Below are 7,204 nucleotides of genomic sequence, written 5' to 3' on the forward strand. Positions count from 1 at the left end.
TCAGTTGTTGTCATGGTTACAGTGACACTGTGCCGCTATTTCACAACAGAAATCTTGAACAAATCCGTTGATCCAGACTATAAGCCACATCGCTGCCAAAATGTTATCGATTGGTCTTTGTGTCATTTCTGACCTTCCCTGAACATTTCATCCAAATCTGTTAAACCGTTTTTGAGTATTGTTACTAACAGACAGACAGACAGGCACTCAGACAAGCAGATGGACAAAGGTACGCCGATCGTCACATTACTTCGCTGCGTTCCTTGGCAAAGTAATAACTCTGAGTTTTAGCAAACTCATTCAATGACCAAAATCTGGCAACAGCAACAATTTCCTGCTGCATACAGAATGAACCAGTAACATGTTTACTTTTTTTTTTATTTGCTCAATGTCCAATCCTGCAGTGTAGCATCCATTTATAGTTAGCACAGAATCACTGAACAATTTAACAGTTTTACAGTTGCATTTAATCACAGCACTAGAATAAGGTTTGAGAAAAACTCAAGTCTTGTTCAATATTTAGTAAATCCTCAATAACTTCACACAACACGTTTCTTTTTCACCGCAAACTTCCCTGAACTCTAACCAAAATGCTTTTCCATGTAAATCTAACCACAAATAGAAGTCTGGATGCGAACCTCAATCTCTGGTATGAGAGCTGTGCATTTTTTAAGCCAGCCGTCAACCCCGACCTCTTCCAGTGAGTCAGATGCAGCTCATAAATGCTCAATCATTCATTTAAAAGAAACAGCATCTCTGAAATTAATCAAACCACCGATAACAGCTACCACGACACTATTGTAGAAACTTCTGAGGGTGATTTCTAGGTGATAGAGTTGCATTAGAGCAGTGCATTAAGCAACACAGAAGGGTGAATAAGAGAGTTGTCAGTGTGAAGATTTATCAACTGCCAAAGAGCTGCACAATTCAGGATTTTACAAGTATAATAAGTAGAAATACACTGTTTGAGTTCCACCAGTAATGTGTTTGCTTTTATCTGATTGGTCAGCGTATCATTTTGCTAGATTTTGCTGCATTGCTGTCCATTTCTGGAACCCTTTGCCCTGACACCCATGTTTACCCGATGGACACGTGTTCTGCTGAGTGGTCACAGTTGGACTCTCCTGTCATTTCTTGTTCTGTTAGCATCTTTCAGCAGGGCAGTACAAACCGCCTGAATGCTAACTCTGTTCATCTGACATCTGGCATTTTTTCACTCAAGCTGGTGTGCACATGGCCTTATTGATGGAAAAAAGCCTGTTTTCCCCTCGGTTAACATTGCCCAGCTTTGGAGCACAGCTAAAGTAAATAATATGTTTGAATCCTAAATGTATTGTGTAAAATCTGAATGCAAAGACCAACATGTGGGACATAACAAACCAAACAGATTTCTCTGAGAAGGGAGGCTTGTTATTGCACATTTAGTCTACACTCAATACGGGATAGAAATGCCAATTATGACATTATAGTAACGTTATATGTTGCTGACGAGGCCGAGAGGCACCCTGGACAGATCAAACTCACATTACATGTCAAAAATTTGGTGTTAAAAGTGTAATCGGAGCAATTTAACAGAGGGGAATCTAATGTTGAAACCTCAAGCGTTTGCAGAACCCCGGCAGTGTGGAGGACTGAAGCAAAATTAGGAGTAAAAAGGTGTTGAGAAGCACCAGGAGTATGTCTAGTCAACTGACACTGTGGTGTTGTGTCGTTAATTATACTACAATTTTCGCAAATTATTCTAATAGTATAATAACAATGTATAAGGTATCACATGTTGTACTTTCTCCCCTTTCTTTTATGGTGCATTAATACATTCCGAAGTTCTTTTCTGTTTGTAGTCTGCTGACATTCGATCAGCCACACCATTAAAATTATGAGTAGCGGTTTAAACGTTGTGGCTGATCAGTGCACGACTTCTGAGGCCATGAGCTTTGTTAACCAACACGTAGTCTGTATACTTTCTCTGCATTTTTCTAACTACGCAGTTTATGTAGAATATAGTGGAGTTTTGGACACCGTGTCTTGGTTGATAGACAACAAAAATAACCAGACACCTCCAAGGGAATTTAATGTATGCGGATGTTGTTTGCATACTTGGCAAATAGCTGTGAAACTTTTGGCAAAAACACAAAATGAGGATTAAGCCAGAAGGTTTATTTATTCGGAGTATATTTATTCAGCTCACAGAACCTTGATAATGAAGCCAAGACCATGAGTTTTTATTCAGTGCAGTACTCTTTTATCCAAAGGTGTAATATTTTCCAAAAGAACACAATGATTTTACAGCAGATTTATTAGAATCTATTATTTTATCCACTTGTTGCTTTGAATTTAAATGAGTAGTGAGCTGTTTTTAGTTTTTCTTGTTGCTGTTTCTCATGGTTTCAGAGGATAAAAGCTCTGAAAATGGAGATGTAGATCAATTTTATGGAAAACTTTGTGCGATCCAAGAGGCAGTCCTCCCACACTGGTTCCTGAGTGAGTCTGTTGCTTCAGACTGACAACATCCCTATTGTTTCCTGCTGGATGATGGACTGCAGTAATGCAACTGTCAAAACCCAGGTGTTGTTCTCTTCTACCGCCGTCTCCTTTCACTGTTTGTATCTAAATATGGAGTCAGCTTGTGTTGGTCGTTCCTGCATTCAGATCAGCTTTTGTGCGGCAATGTTTCCTGTCACAAAATTGCTACAAGTATATCTGCAGGGAGCTGATAGTTGTTCATCACCGCCAGTGACTCATGGATTACTTTTCTGTGTTGATGTTTCTGGCTCTCACTTTCTGACTTGTTCTCTGTTATGGAACAAAGCAGTATCAAGATGCTTTCCATCCCCACACAAGTTACTCATTATGTAGTTGTCATGCTCAATAGTAAAGACATGACAACAATCTCACAGAACGCTCTCAGACCATCTTTAGCTTCTTGTAATTACCTGAAACTTTAAATAGTTTAATCAGTGAACAAGCACGTGCACTGCTGTGAATCAAATTTAAAATGTTAAAGTCATCTGCACTGCACTCAGACTCGCAGTAGGTAGTAAATTTTAAAAAAGAACCAGAGATGTCATCTTTTATTTCCACACATTCTTCTTCATTCTAGCCCCAATGTTATTCAAATATGATGGCTAACAGGGCTAACAGTAAGATACACAGACTTGCCGGTCGATGCAGCTCCAAGCAGAAACAAAATCAAGTTAAAAAACATTACATACAAGATTTAGAGTTTCCTTTGGCCCCAAGAAGCATCTTTATTGTTCTGTTGTAAAAATTTGGGCTACTGTTATACGTTTGGAGGTCCAGGGCATGCAAACATCTGTGTTACGTTAATTTAATTTTGTTATCTTCCCAAGTCTTCAAGAGTTCATACAGCCGCCTCTATAGATGTCTGACGTGACAATGTCTTGCATGGACAATTTACCTCACAGCTAAGCTAAAACAACATTAGTGCACATGCAAAGTAGTGTAGAGCTGTCTGTGTGCAAGGGAGTATAATCAACGCTTAAGGCCAGTGTTATATTTTCCACATGAGTAGTTGAGGGTGATGTTATCATCTGCCCAAATCTGCAAAGAGTTCACAAGAACTCCTCCAGAGATGTATGCTTGTAGATAATGTGTTGGTACAGACAGGAGGAGACACAGTGACGTCTCAAGAAAGGTGGTCTTGCATGTGTTTGGAGTACGTAAATGCAGACATGCTACTGTGCATGTATGGAATGGAGTCTTCTGAGTAGATGCCAGTGGATTAAAATGATGTATAATAGTAACATCTACACATCCGTTGTGTTCTCATCTGACTGGTGTGGATTTACAGAGAAGTATAATTAAGGCTGAAATGATGCCAAATGTGATGACACATCAATTAGAGGCACCAGCATATGATCACATTTCACCGTGCTTTCACGTGTTCCTTGGATGGTCCCATTACCCGTGTTGGGAATGCATAAGAGTTGTATTTTCTTGCCCAGAGCGCTTAAAGAACACATTGATAGAAGTAAAATATTGCTTTCGAAGAATTGTTTTCACTGTTACTGCAAATAAACAATATTTCTAATCTAAGTCACTTCTGGACAACAGCTGGCAACAGCCTAAAAAATACTACAAATTAAATGCTAGCACAAAAAAAGAAAGATATTCAATACATTATGTTTGCACTATGAATCTGAGGTAACCCAAACATTTACTTTTGCCATCATGTTTCTGTATATATGACTTCAACAAGTCATACTGGTCATGTTAGTTTTATTTTACTTATTTTACTGATAATTCCAACACCCTATGAATGCCCTTTCACTTCCATTCAACCCACCTGTCAAACACTTGATCCCAAATGGAGTTGGGTTCCAAAAGCTTGTTCCATTTTTGATCTGGTTCCTGGTCAACTAAACACCAGGATTCATTCGGCTCAAATGCCACCCAATCATCTTCCCTAGTTATTTGTATGGAGCAATGACCATGTAGTCTTGCAGCACTTTAATCACAGTCACAGTTTAACCTTTTACGTATATCAAACCGATATTTCAATCAGTTTTTCCATTATTTGGGACGAGCAGTTTGTGAAAAATCTAGTGTAGAAGTCAACATGTCCCAGGTGTTCCACTAGTGTCACAATTGTCAATATCAATATCAATCACCATATTTTATAACAGAATTTGATAGTAGATTTTGAATCAATCCAACCCGAGATGACACGATATAATGTTTTTTAATCTAGTCATGAGTATTTATCAGAGCAATCACACCCTACAGTTATCAGTGGATTATACACTGACTGTGTTCATTAAACACACCACAAAAACTTCTACATTTCTGAACCTTGTGCAGCAGTGATTATATTGTCCCAACATGCAGTAAATCAGATGTGAAGAAATGTGACCTCTGACCTGTGAGATTAACACTGATACAGGCAGCATAGACTCTAATTCATTTGTCTTGTGGACCTCAGTGGAAGTTGAATGCTATGGAACAAATATTTGTAGGACCGAAGTGTAAGATAACTGTAAATATAGATGTAATAAGTGTAACTGATGTTGTTGTAGTTCCTCATAATCATCACTAGAGGTCAAAGTTCACTACACAGATGTGTTAAAACAGGTTTGTGTTTCAGTTACAGTGTGTTACAGGCTGCTTAGAATCAACAACACCAGCTGTTACATGATGTAGAACGTCTGCAGTGATGCACACGATATTCCTATAGTGTGCAGACCTTCTGTCCACATTAAAAATTGCAGCTCCTATGTGGTCATGGTTGGTCTGTTGCATTCCAACAGGAAGTCCCTCCTCCTCCACCTCCTCCTCCGCCTCCTCCTTTTGTTTTAATGAAGCCCCTGGGAGGTTCTGGAAAGCCCTGGAACTCAATGCAGTCCATCCCGTCCAAACCGCCGCCTCCTCTTCAGTCCCAGCGAGCTTGGACCAAACCCTGCTCTGCCTCCTGCACACTGACCTGTTGCTACGGCAACTGCAAACAGGACGGGACAGGGTCCTGCTGAAAACAGGGCTATGATTTCAACAGATGTCACAACGCACAGGCAACAGAAAGGCCCGACTGTGGTCAGTGCATAGCGTGACTCTCTATGGAAATGATCCACAGGCAACACATTTTCTATATTATCAGGGTTTCTTTTATGCAGCATGGGTCATCATTTTTATTAAGGCAAAACGCAGATACGACCTCAGCTGGATTAAGGTGTCACAACATAAAATTCAGGAAATCGGCACTACACTGTCTAACAACCTATCTCACCCCGTGTGTATTTACACCCTTACAGCATGCCCGTGTATCCTCCTATTGTCCTGGCCATGCGTCATGTCCACACGGCTGAAGCCAGTTGCTCTGGACGACGACATGGGATTGTTCTGCACCACAGTCAGGGGAAATGCTTGGGAACTCCACTTCCCAGCGTGAGAGGAGACGGAGAGCAGAATGGCTCCCCGGAGGCTCCGCCGCTGACCCTTCTGAGTGCAAAATATGCAGAGGTCACCGGGTTTCTATTGGGCAAGAGCTAAATCTGACTGACACTGAGCAGCAATAACCCTTGACTCCAGAGCTGCCGTGGAGACACACTATTTATTTACAGGCAGATAAATGTCAAGCCAACAGTTGTACATTTTTAAACATGCCTTCAGTAGACAACAATCTGTGATGTAAAGTGCGGCGAGTGACGGATTTCATCTTAAGGAAGAGTTGGCAGTCATCTGACAATTAGTTTTTATTATTTTGGATAAAAGATACATAATGAGGTTTCAAATTGTGATGCATTATTTTTTTAAATAAATTATGAGCTCCATTCAACCTATTACAACAAAAATACCACATATATATTAGCGCTGCCTTAATAATGCAACACAATAATAATACATTGCTTGATAGTGTTGTGTACCTACTTTTACTTGAACGTCCTGCAGTTCCTCAAATGTCCACATGAGGCTGGCTTCAAAGTGAGTTAATCCCCATAGACCCCCATGTTAAAATGTCCAACTACACAGCAGAAACAAACATGTTTACAGTGTGTTACAAAAAACATTTTTGGTCTCTATAGGTAATTTCTCTGCTTGGGATTACTGTACAGATGTATGTTTTTAAATAACTCACCCAGTTAAATTGTATTTAGACATACGTTTAAGCATAATGAAGGGAGTGGCTGCTTTAAGTGACAGGTGGGTGCTGTCATAGGGGAATGCGTGTTGCAGAAATGTTTGCAAGACTATTTAAACTCCACTCACGCGCCACCACTTTCCTCATTTGAGCACTGGCCTCTGAGTTAGGAGTCAGCCCCACCCAAGATGGTCAAAACAGTCTATGGAGCTCGAGCTTCACAGTTACTATGAATGATCCTGGGCACTGACAAACACAAGACTGAACGTGACCAGCGTCATGTAAAGTGAAGTGAGGAGATAAGAGACAGGTTGAGGGTTTGTGTTTCAGTCTGTACTGTGCAAGGAGTCAGATGCTTGTTGACGTAACTAGACTCCATTGCTGAGCTTATGGTGGCCACAGTTGCACACTACTGGTGTTGTAGGGGAACAGAATATAAACTGAGGCAAGACATATCCTTTGTATTTTTTTCTCATAGAATATCAGTTAAAGGTATTTGTTACAGGTTATAAACAGTACATGAAAGATGGACTTACATTACATAGAGTAAATCCAATTGTTACAATAGCCATCCTAATAACATCAGAAACAAACGTGAGATAAAAAAGAACA

The sequence above is a fragment of the Acanthochromis polyacanthus genome, chromosome 12 (genome assembly GCF_021347895.1).
Source record: "Acanthochromis polyacanthus isolate Apoly-LR-REF ecotype Palm Island chromosome 12, KAUST_Apoly_ChrSc, whole genome shotgun sequence".
Classification (NCBI taxonomy): Eukaryota; Metazoa; Chordata; class Actinopteri; family Pomacentridae; genus Acanthochromis; species Acanthochromis polyacanthus.